The sequence below is a fragment of the Salvelinus alpinus genome, chromosome 3 (assembly GCF_045679555.1).
Source record: "Salvelinus alpinus chromosome 3, SLU_Salpinus.1, whole genome shotgun sequence".
Classification (NCBI taxonomy): Eukaryota; Metazoa; Chordata; class Actinopteri; order Salmoniformes; family Salmonidae; genus Salvelinus; species Salvelinus alpinus.
The window spans coordinates 23,152,241-23,162,922 of record NC_092088.1 but is presented as its reverse complement, the minus strand read 5'-3'; the positions used below and the strand labels follow the sequence as shown (position 1 = coordinate 23,162,922).

The window sequence follows — 10,682 nt, the reverse complement described above, 5'->3', positions numbered from 1 at the left end:
CCAGTAACACTCAAGATTGCCAGTCAAATGGAGTTTCAGCGTCCTGCATTTAATGGAATGCACGTCACTACCTTTCAACTCCAATGGTTTGTATGGTCACTAAGGGCACTTAAGGATGGGCCATTGGGAGAACTCTAATATGGCGCCTGAGACGGGCACACAGAGGACATTGCTGCTGACAAAGACAAGTGAAACTGGAGACACAGTGACAGGTCCCCATTGCTACAGACAAGTACCTTACTGAGAACCCCAAAAAATGAATGGCCCTATTACATAAGAATTCAATTCTTTCTCACGTAATTTATTCTCTTTGGTAATCTAATGTGGTATAGTTACATTATGTAACATGTCAGATAACACTTGTTGTTCTTAGGTTTTCCAACATGAATTTAACTAGTCATGGTCTATTGGCGGTATATTCAAAACACCCCCTGAAGGGAGGAGGGGGGGCAGTAGACCTATTGTGGCATTTTCAGTGTCATATGTTAAACCATTAAATTAGTAATTGTGTATCAATATCAGCTGAATTGTTATTCTACACCTAATTTATCCTCTGAAGATTTGTTCGCGTTCCAAGTTCTCAGCTAAACTGTGGCAAAGGAGCTCAACATAAGTGTGAAAGGGGTGACATCTTGTGGCGAAAATGGTCGGTTTGAACGAAAGTAACCAATGGGACTGTTGTTTCATCAAAACTGTTTCTCTTGACCAATCACTGTATACGATGTTTTTCTCGTAGTTAAAAAAAGTTGGCGTTCATTGTCTTGTAAATCCAACATTAGGCTACACTTATCTATTATATTCATACATTGTCGACGTTTCATGTAAGTATTTATTTAACTGGTTATTTATCTAGCTAGCTACGTAACATAGTCTTCACATTGAGTACGTCAAGGCTCTCGTTGCAAGCTAAAACGGTAAACTGCTACGTTAACTACTTTGCTGGGGAAGACAGCTTGCTAGCTGGTCGTTGTTGTTACTAGATATGTCTCAAATGTACATTGCAATACGTGAACAACTTTCCTGCAAACAGTCTACACGGTGAACAACAAAAAGCTATCTAGAAAGGAACTCTGGGTACGGTAGTATCATACTATTAACGTTATGTGCATGATGCATAATAGCTCTGGTAAATTACATGGCGTTATAGTTTTCTCTAAGTTCTTAAGCATGACCTTTCCAGAATTTTGTTTATTGATGGCTTCAATATACTGTTGTTACTCGCCAAATAGTGAAAAGCGACTTCTCACCAAAGTAAAGATGTCGGTAGGGTGTGGACGAACTGCTATCTGTTAGCTTCGACCGCAACTAAGGATTCTGAGGGGACATTGCGTTGGTAGCGTGGTCAGTTTTGTTCTCGTATTGTATCCCGTGTTATAGAGCAGCTTTTCAGGAACACAGAACACTTTTTCACGAGGATATTACTTATTTAGGTCAAGATAAGGTGGTCTTTGTCCCTTTCAGAGATACTCTGACAGCCAAAAATACTCCATCTAAAAGTGAATCGATTCTCACTTGCGATGCCTTTCGTATCACATCAAAATAATTTCACAAATGCAAAATACATACTTTGTACACTGTTTTAACCAGCTTTATCCCAGTTGCAGCAAACAGTATTTTTCAGTAACCACGTTTCTGGCGGCCTTCCGTTACACACAGGTGTTCAGAGCATTTCAAATAGCTAATTAGCACAAATTAACACGCGATGTGACATGGAGATGGCAGTGTGGGAACGCTAACCGTAACCATATAAAATTGTGTATCAATTTAACGTTTCGGTTTTTTAATTATTATTTCTCGCTGATATGAAAGATAAGGTCCTTGTGCCTACAAAACCAGGTGTTTGGGGCACTTTATAAAACTCCCCCTTACAAAGAGGCTTTCCTCCAATGACTTATGTGTAATGTAATTAAGTCACGATCAAGAGCTAGGACTTGCTATGAGATATATTATTTTCAAGTGATCAGAAAAGTTAAAAAAGTTAGCGGACAGGTCAATGATTCCCATGTCAATAAGAAACCAAATCACCTGTCTGGAATCTTAAATTCCAAATAAAATTGTATTTCTTACACGCTTCCGAACCACAGGTGTAGACCAACAGGGAAATACTTTCTTTCGGGTCCTTTTCCAATAATGCAGAGTTAAAGATAAAATAAAAATATAAATAGTGACACAAGAAATAAATACACAGTGAATAATGAGTAAAAATAACATGTCCTATATACAGGGAGTACCAGTACCGAGTCGATGTGCAGGGGTACGAGGTAACTGAGGTAGATATGTACATATAGGTAGGGGTAAAGTGACTAGCTAACAGGATAGATAAGACTGAGCTGTAGAAGCAGCAGCATCCTATGTGGAGCAGTAGTAGCAGCATTGTGTGTGTGTGTTGGGGTGTAAGTATATGTGTGGGTAGAGTCCAGTGTGTGCATAGTCAGTGCAAAAGAGTTAGTTAAAAAGGGTCAATGCAGGTAGTCCAGGTAGCCATTTTATTAGCTATTTGGCAGTCTTGAGGCTTGGGGGTAGAAGCTGTTTAGGATCCTGTTGGTTCCAGACTTGGTGCACTGGTACCGCTTGCTGTTCGGTAGCAAAGAGAACAATCTATGGCTTGGATGGCTGGAGTCTTTGAGGCCTTCCTCAGACACTGCCTTATATAAAGGTTATGGATGGCAGGGAGCTCAGCCCCAGTGATGAGCTGGGCTATATTCACCACCCTCTGTAGCACCTTGCAATTGGGTGTCTTACAGTTGCTGTACCAAGCAATGACGCAGCCAGTCAAGATGCTCTCAATGGTGCAGCTGTAGAACTATTTGAGGATCTGAGGGCCCATGCTAAATCATTTTTAGCCTCCTGAGGGGGAAGAGGTGCTGTCGTGCCCTCTTCACAATTGTGTGGCTGTGTGTAGACTATGTTAAATCCTTAGTGATGTGGTCACCGAGGAACTTGGTCTTGACCCGCTCCAGTACAGCTCCATTGATGTGGATGGGGGCGTGCTCGTTTCTCCGTTTCCTGTAGTCCACGATCAGCTCCTTTGTCTTGCTGACGTTGAGGAAAAAGTTGTTGTCCTGGCACCACACTGCCAGGTCTCTGACCTCCTCCTTATAGGCTCTCTCATTGTCGTCGGTGATCAGTCCTACCATCGTCGTGTCATCAGCAAACTTGATGTCGGAGTCGTTCGTGGCCACACAGCCGTGGAACAGGGAGTACAGGAGGGGACTAAGCACACACCCTGAGATGCCCCTGTGTTGATGGTCAGGGTGGCGGATGTGTTATTGCCTACCCTTACCGCCTGGGGGCGGCCTGTCAGGAAGACCAGAATCTTGTTGCAGAGGGAGGTGTTCAAAATTCAACACTTTATGTCCAATATCTCAAGATACAGTGGTCATGTTGTTATATTTTCAGGGCTGATGTAGAACACAGAGATTATTCAAATAAAAGTAAAATACACTCACCAGGGGTGGTAACAGAGTAGATATAACTGGGATTTTCGTGAACAAAAAGCAGAGTTACTATTTACCAATTAGTAACATTTTGGCTGTATATATCACAGGTATGTTGTATTCAGTAGCCCAACTTATTAAGCCTAGAGAGACAAATAATACGTCCAACCTTGTGCCCTTGCCACCTGCATGTGCACACACATACCACACAACGCACACATTGCTTAACACAAGACACAAACTTCTCAGCATCCCCACACATTCACACAGCACTCCCACCATCCCCACACATTCACACAGCACTCCCACCATCCCCACACATTCACACAGCACTCCCACCATCCCCACACATTCACACAGCACTCCCACCATCCCCACACATTCACACAGCACTCCCACCATCCCCACACATTCACACAGCACTCCCACCATCCCCACACATTCACACAGCACTCCCACCATCCCCACACATTCACACAGCACTCCCACCATCCCCACACATTCACACAGCACTCCCACCATCACACAGACCAGGGTTTGAAAAGCTGATAAAACTTACTGTTGGCGGCCCCAAAAAATCCTATTTCAAAAGAATGCTTTTTATATTTATTGCTGGAAATACCAGTGCATTGAAATACATTTGACCATCATGCTTATTGGTCTATAGGTTAATTTGCATAATGTGGTGGAATTAAATTGCGCTGTGTGTATTTTTATCCAACACAACTATCAGCCCACAGTATACAGAGCCTGTTTTGAGCGCGATTTCTCCTGCAGCTCCTGAACTGGTTGCTGCTGGAGTAAAACGTGCGCTTTTATAACCTCATTCATTGCGCAACACTTCTAAATGCAATCGCGTGATAAAAACAGTTTTGGTGCATGATTAAAAATACCTAGTATTGTTATTTCTCAACGAGTTATTTACCATTTCAGTGCAGGCAACAAGCTAACAGCGCATCACCCACCACTTTACAATGAGAGCTGGGGGCAGTATGCATTTTGAAAACATACTTAATTGTTTGAAACCTGAATGTTTTATTTATGAGGCATGTTTTACCTTTATTCAAAGTAGCCTATAGGGAAAATCCGACCATGGAAACGTGGTGGCAATTATTTTATAAAGACTTCATAGGCGGCGCAGTGAGTTTCGAGTTTGATTAATTAAGCTTAGGCTACAATTTATCCTACAATTTCTACAGTTCCGCTTGCCCGTTCTGATTTTAATATACGCATTTTCGTGGAACACTTTCATTTCATTAATAACGTTTTTGTTTCTCAAAGTCGTTGTCACGTGGTTAATCATACAAATCTGACTTAAAATGATAAAAATCAAGAAGTTAAAAGTCAACTAATGCGAGATCATCAGCCTCTACGGTATGGACACATTGTGATCCGTTGGCGGCTAAATACGTTATCTCGTAGCCTATAGGACAATGCAGCATTGCTCTTTCACACTGAGGATTGGTGATTATGGAGGGGGAGTTTGATGGAAATATATTTCAAATAGCTTACTGTGAGGAACTATAGTTTTAATATATTATCATTTGCAATGGATGTAAAAAAAAAAACAACAACAAAAAAACAACACTTTCCTACATTTCTGCGCAGCATGCCAGGTAGTTCTATGCAGTGGTGGAAAAAGTACTCAATTGTCATACTTGAGTAAAAGTGAAGATACCTTAATAGAAAATGACTCAAGTAAAAGTGAAAGTCGCCCAGTAAAATACTACTTGAGTAAAAGTCTAAAAGTATTTGGTTTGAAATATTCTTAATTATCAAAAGTAAATGTAATTTCTAAAGTATACTTAAGTATCAAAAGTACAAGTAAAAATATAGATTGTTTCTTATTCCTTATATTAAGCCAACCAGACGACACAATTCTCTAGTTTTTATTTATTTATAAGATAGCCAGGGGTACACTCCAACACTCAGACATAATTTACAAATAAAGCATTTGTGTTTAGTGAGTCCTCCACATTAGAGGCGGCAGGGATGTTCTCTTGATAAGTGTGTGAATTGGACCATTTTCCTGTGCTGCAAGGCATTGAAAATGTAACGAGTACTTTTAGGTGTCAGGGAAAATGTATGGAGTAAAAAGTACATTCTTTTCTTTAGGAAAGTGGTAAAGTTGTCAAATATAAATAGTAAAGTACAGATACTCAAAAAAAGTACTTAAGTGGTTCTTCAAAGTATTTGTACTTAAGTAATTTACACCACTGGTTCTATGCATGCTCAGGCGCACAGCTCCCTCCCTCATCAGGACAGAGAAACTAGACACATGCTCATTGCTCACATGGCGCACTCCGAACAAAAGTCAATGAAAAAATGGACACATCTAGTAAATTATTGTTATGAAATAAACCAAAACCAAGTGTAGCAGGTTGGGAACTCTGCATACAACGTTTCCACTCCGAGAATGAGAATGGTAAATTACTGTAATTAATATATGCATGGACAGAAATTAATGTGCCCATATTGCGGGCTTCCCAAAAAGGCATTGGTCTATGAGCTTGTGATTTGAAACATTCCACATCTATTTGTTTAAAGAAGCTAATGATCCTCGATTCCTTTGTGGCTAAGTCATGCTTTCTGGTGAAGTATTTTATTTATTTCTGTATAGAAATAAGTAATTACACTGAACAAAAATGTAAACGCAACATGCAACAATTTCAACGATTTTTAGACATATATGATCTGTATTCTTTGGTTGTAGCGATATTAAAGGGTTCATCTTCATATTCTGCACATAGTAGGAAAGGCAGTGTTCAAGATTAGCTAGTGTGCTTGATTTATTATGCACAATAATTACAAATGGAAATGTCTTTCCTCAGATGGTGTCTTATTCAAGTGTACTCTTAGCCATCAGTAAGGTGAGTTTGGCCACCTTTTTATATCTCTCTGGCTAATACCAACTGTCTGACCGCTACTAGACATGCATACTTTCATCGGATGACAATTTATCTGACAAATGTTTGTTCCCAAGTTTGATGATTTCTCCAGAGAGTTCTGCGTCAAGTCCCTGTTGTAGATTCTGGACATGTGCTCCCACCGTCTCAGGTGCGCATCCTTTCATTAGTCCTTCCTTTAAATTGGGCATTGGTGTTAGCCCTGGAAAATGTTTCATCCTGGCTCTGCATATAAAGAGTTGCAACCTGACAAAGATGACATACCTTCTATTCATCATTTGTTATTAAATATGGTTAAAGTACTATTCGGTATGAGTCTGCTGGTCGAATCATTTTCTCAGCGCTAAAGAGAGTGAGTGCATTTCTGATGTCAAGTCACCTTTTGATATAGAAAAATAATCTGCAGAATAATCCCAAACCTCAATTCGCATGGTAGTGTGGTTGCTGACAGGCTGTGCCTGGTACTGCGAGAGGCTCAGGGAGACGGGGCCCGTCGGCCAGCACAGAAGCCAGCCTGAGGGCCTGCCAGGAGAGGCTAAGGGACCTGGTGAACAGCACCAAGAACAGGGCCCTGGTCCACATCGCATGCCTGGAGAACCAAGGTCAGTCAGCAGCCATGGAATCTTCTAAGGGATTTTCCTATCACTACCTGTGCTTGGCTGCATATTCTTTTGATCAACCTGAAATGACAACAAAATATTAATATTGTTGTTGTAGCATTTTATTGAATGGATTTCATTGGTATGTTTAACTCCACATCATATCTGAGGGTTTGGCTCCGTCCATTGTATGTGTATTCTTTCAGTTAGTAGGATAAATCTTACTTTTGTCTTATACCGATTTTCTGCTTTTCCTCTGATATGATTCAAAAGCCTCCTGGACCAATGTGGAGCAAGCTTTTCTCAAAGTGACAGAGGGCCTCAGCAGTCTAACCAATCAGACGCTGAGAGGCAAGCTGGAGGAGTTTATTTCATTGGTGAAGAGGTGAGAATGTAGCACTTTTGGAGCACAAGCCATTGCCTTTGTAAACAATAATTGAAGCCACAATGGCTGTTTTTTTTAATAATCATCTGACCTATCTTCCCCCTCAGTATTCCTAGGATACTGTTGGAACAGTCCGACCCGACCCCCTGCACCACTCGTCGTTCCCCTCGGTCCACGCCTTCATCATGCTGGAAGGAACCATGAACCTGACGGGGGAGACCCAGCCACTGGTGGAACAGCTGATGATGATCAAGAGGATGCAGGTGAGCCTTGATTGGTCTAGAGCACGGTTTCTTAAATATTGGTTGGTACCCAAAGTGGGCCCTGGCCATGTGAGAGGTGGATCTCGAGTAGTGAGAATAAATCTATAATCACACACTATTTATTCTTAATTTGGGTCACGGGAGGACGGTCAATTTATAATTTGGGTTCTTGAGCTGAAAAGGTTTAAGAACCCCTGGTCTAGAGTTAACGTATGCAAAGCATATGCGAGTTTCACTTTAAATTGAGGAAAAATTGTAATTCAGTTTACTTCCTGAATTGACTGAATTGAAGTGGAATATTGACCCCCCCCCCCCCCCAACAAATGTGGTGCGTTCCCCTGTGCAGCGTATCCCTGCGCCACTCTTTGTGTTGGAGATCTGAAGACGTGTTTCACTGGCCTCATAGTCACCAGAGGGCACTGAAGAGCTTAAGTGGACCGCCTCCACCATCCTCAAGGTACTTCTTACAATGAAGGCTGGATAGTTACAGTATGTGAATGTTTTATTTTCCTTGGAGCAGGCAAAAGATTTTCTTTTCATTGGAGCCCGTGAACCATTTCTCATCTCTAGATCTCCACCTAGGTTCTCCTCAGAGAAGGTACAGTACAGGTATAGTGCTGAGTTATTCTCTTGACATCCATAACAATCAATGGTTATAATGTCTGTTTCAAGTTTATTTACCAGTAAAAAATACATTGGTCATATTACTCAAATCACCACTGAATTAAATGAATGTAGGCTAGTGAATACTGCTGGTCTAGTCTCTGTCAATCTGCAGCAGGACTTCATGGACGACGTGAACATTGCCTTTGAGTACCTGCTGAAGCTCACACCACTGCTGGACAAGGCTAACCAGCGATGCAAGTGAGTGATCCAGAACATAAGAAGCATGGTATCATGTTTTATGCCATGGCATTGTTGAATACTCGTTTCTGATTGGCTTGAAGGGCATGCTAGAGCGTGCATTATTTCCCTATAAAGCACGGTAGAATTCAATGGTTATAGTTATTGCTTACATGTTCCATGTGTGAGCTGCTTTTGAAAGCAAAAGTCTAATTTCAAACATTGTTGAATTCGATTTTCATAATAGCAAGTTAGGACTGATGGTTTGGTTAGCTAAATAGCAAGTCTGTTTGTTGGTTACCAAGGCAACTAATGTAGCTATCTAGTAAACGTGCTAGCTTCTTCAGTGGATGCTCAACACATTTCTACCTGCAAATGAACACATCTCTAGTGGCAAAACTGTGTTTATTTATAGCCATGGTATAAAAGGGATAATCAAGGGAAAGGGGATACCTAGTCAGTTGCGCAAGTTAATGCATTCAACCGAAATGTGTCTTCTGCATTTAACCCAACCCCTCTGAATCAGAGAGGTATGGAGGGCTGCCTTAATCAACCTCCATGTCATCGGCACCTGGGAAGCAGTTGTTGTTGGGGGTTAACTGCCTTGCTCAAGGGCAGAACCTCAGATTTTTCCACCTTGCTGGCTCGGGGGTTCTACCTAGCGACCTTTCAGTTACTGGCCCAACGCTCTTAACCGGTAGGCTATCTACCACCCTTCAACTCAGGGCTCTATGCGTTCTCTGGAAAATAATGCAACTCTGTAAGAGGTGTCGTGTCTTTGGCTATGCCGGATTAAGTGATATGACATGCTATTCTATAAAATCCTTTCTCTGTAATTAATATTACCTGATTGAGCTAATCATGTAAATGTAATTAACTAGAAAGTCGGGGCACCACGAAATAATATTTATAGAGCAGTTATCTTCCGAATAAACTCTTAAAGACCTAGTAATATTTTACCTCAATAGCAGTCAATATTAATCGTCACCTTATTTCAGTCTCATCTGAAAGTTGTAGATTCTTGGTTATCTTCACGAACCCTGGCTAACAAGTTGAATCAGCAATACAACATTGGGTTTAATTATTTATTTACTAAATACCTAACTAATCACACAGAATTACATATACACAGAATGAATCATACCTTGATTACAAATTATGTCATAAAGGAAAACGTCCCTAGCGGACGGAACAGATATGATAGCTGGTTACACAAAGAAAAGGAGGTTGGGTTTGAGTGAAAGAGCGGGAAGACTGAAGAACAAAGGGAGAAGCTGTGCTATCGTAAATACAATATCCTATGCATTCTAAATTACCGCCCATTTGGAAAAGGAACATGCAATAAAAATTTCCTCTGAGCTGTGCTTTAATAGATTGGTGGTAGATGGAAGGCTGTGTTGCCCAACAGAGTCCTTTGTCCTTTGAAGAGTGTCTCTGGTGGTGACCGGGAAACGTTGTAGTGTCATCGTTGTGTGGTAGGCGGGATACTCTGTCTGTCCTCTCCTAGCCCACGTTTACAGCGGCCGCTGCTAACTCAACGGCTAGGAGGTATCACTTCTATAGCGAATAAGAGTTCAAAGTTCATACCATTCGCAACCAAAGCTCACGCTGAGGTTGGCTTCGTTCTGTAGTTATTATCTGAATCCTTCTGACATCGGACCGTCGTCCTAATGTACCCGGAACAGGAGGTTACATTTTCGTCAAGGGCTTATATAGTGGAGGGAGAGAAGGGTGTGTTTCATAGTTTATAACCCATGTCTCTTCACAGGGGCGGGCCACTGATTTGAGCAGAGCTCTAATCTTATGAAAACCCAATTCTCTCATTTGGAAGCTAAAATGTACATTTAATCTTTTCACAAATAGTTTCATTTAAATTGCATTTAAATTGCACAACAATTCCATGTGAATCTGATAACTATAATGTGTAGACTTTCCCAGATACAGTTTATGTCGTCCTGTCATCAGTCATAATGTCTCAGATGACAACCGAACTGACATCATATTCATTAAGTACCAATGCATATTTTCAACTGGTTCTATTACTGAAATATGGTTCCTTTCCCTCCACTTGTTTGATGTTCCTAGACTCTCTATGTTTAACAAAGGCTATTCAAGAGTCCCTCAGTCGAGTCAAGAGAGAGGGAAGGGAGAAAGGTATTTATGGGCGGGTCATAAACCTTACCCACAGGCCAACGTCATGACAGAGGTCAGTTCCTCTCCGCTAGCACCTTGTGAAACACACCTTCCAC

General features: G+C 41.2%; 1 pseudogene; it reads left to right on the top strand.

Moving 5' to 3' along the window:
- Positions 1-682: 682 nt before the first annotated feature.
- LOC139569789 (mediator of RNA polymerase II transcription subunit 24-like) overlaps positions 683-10,682 on the top strand; it is a 32,414-nt pseudogene continuing 22,414 nt past the window's right edge.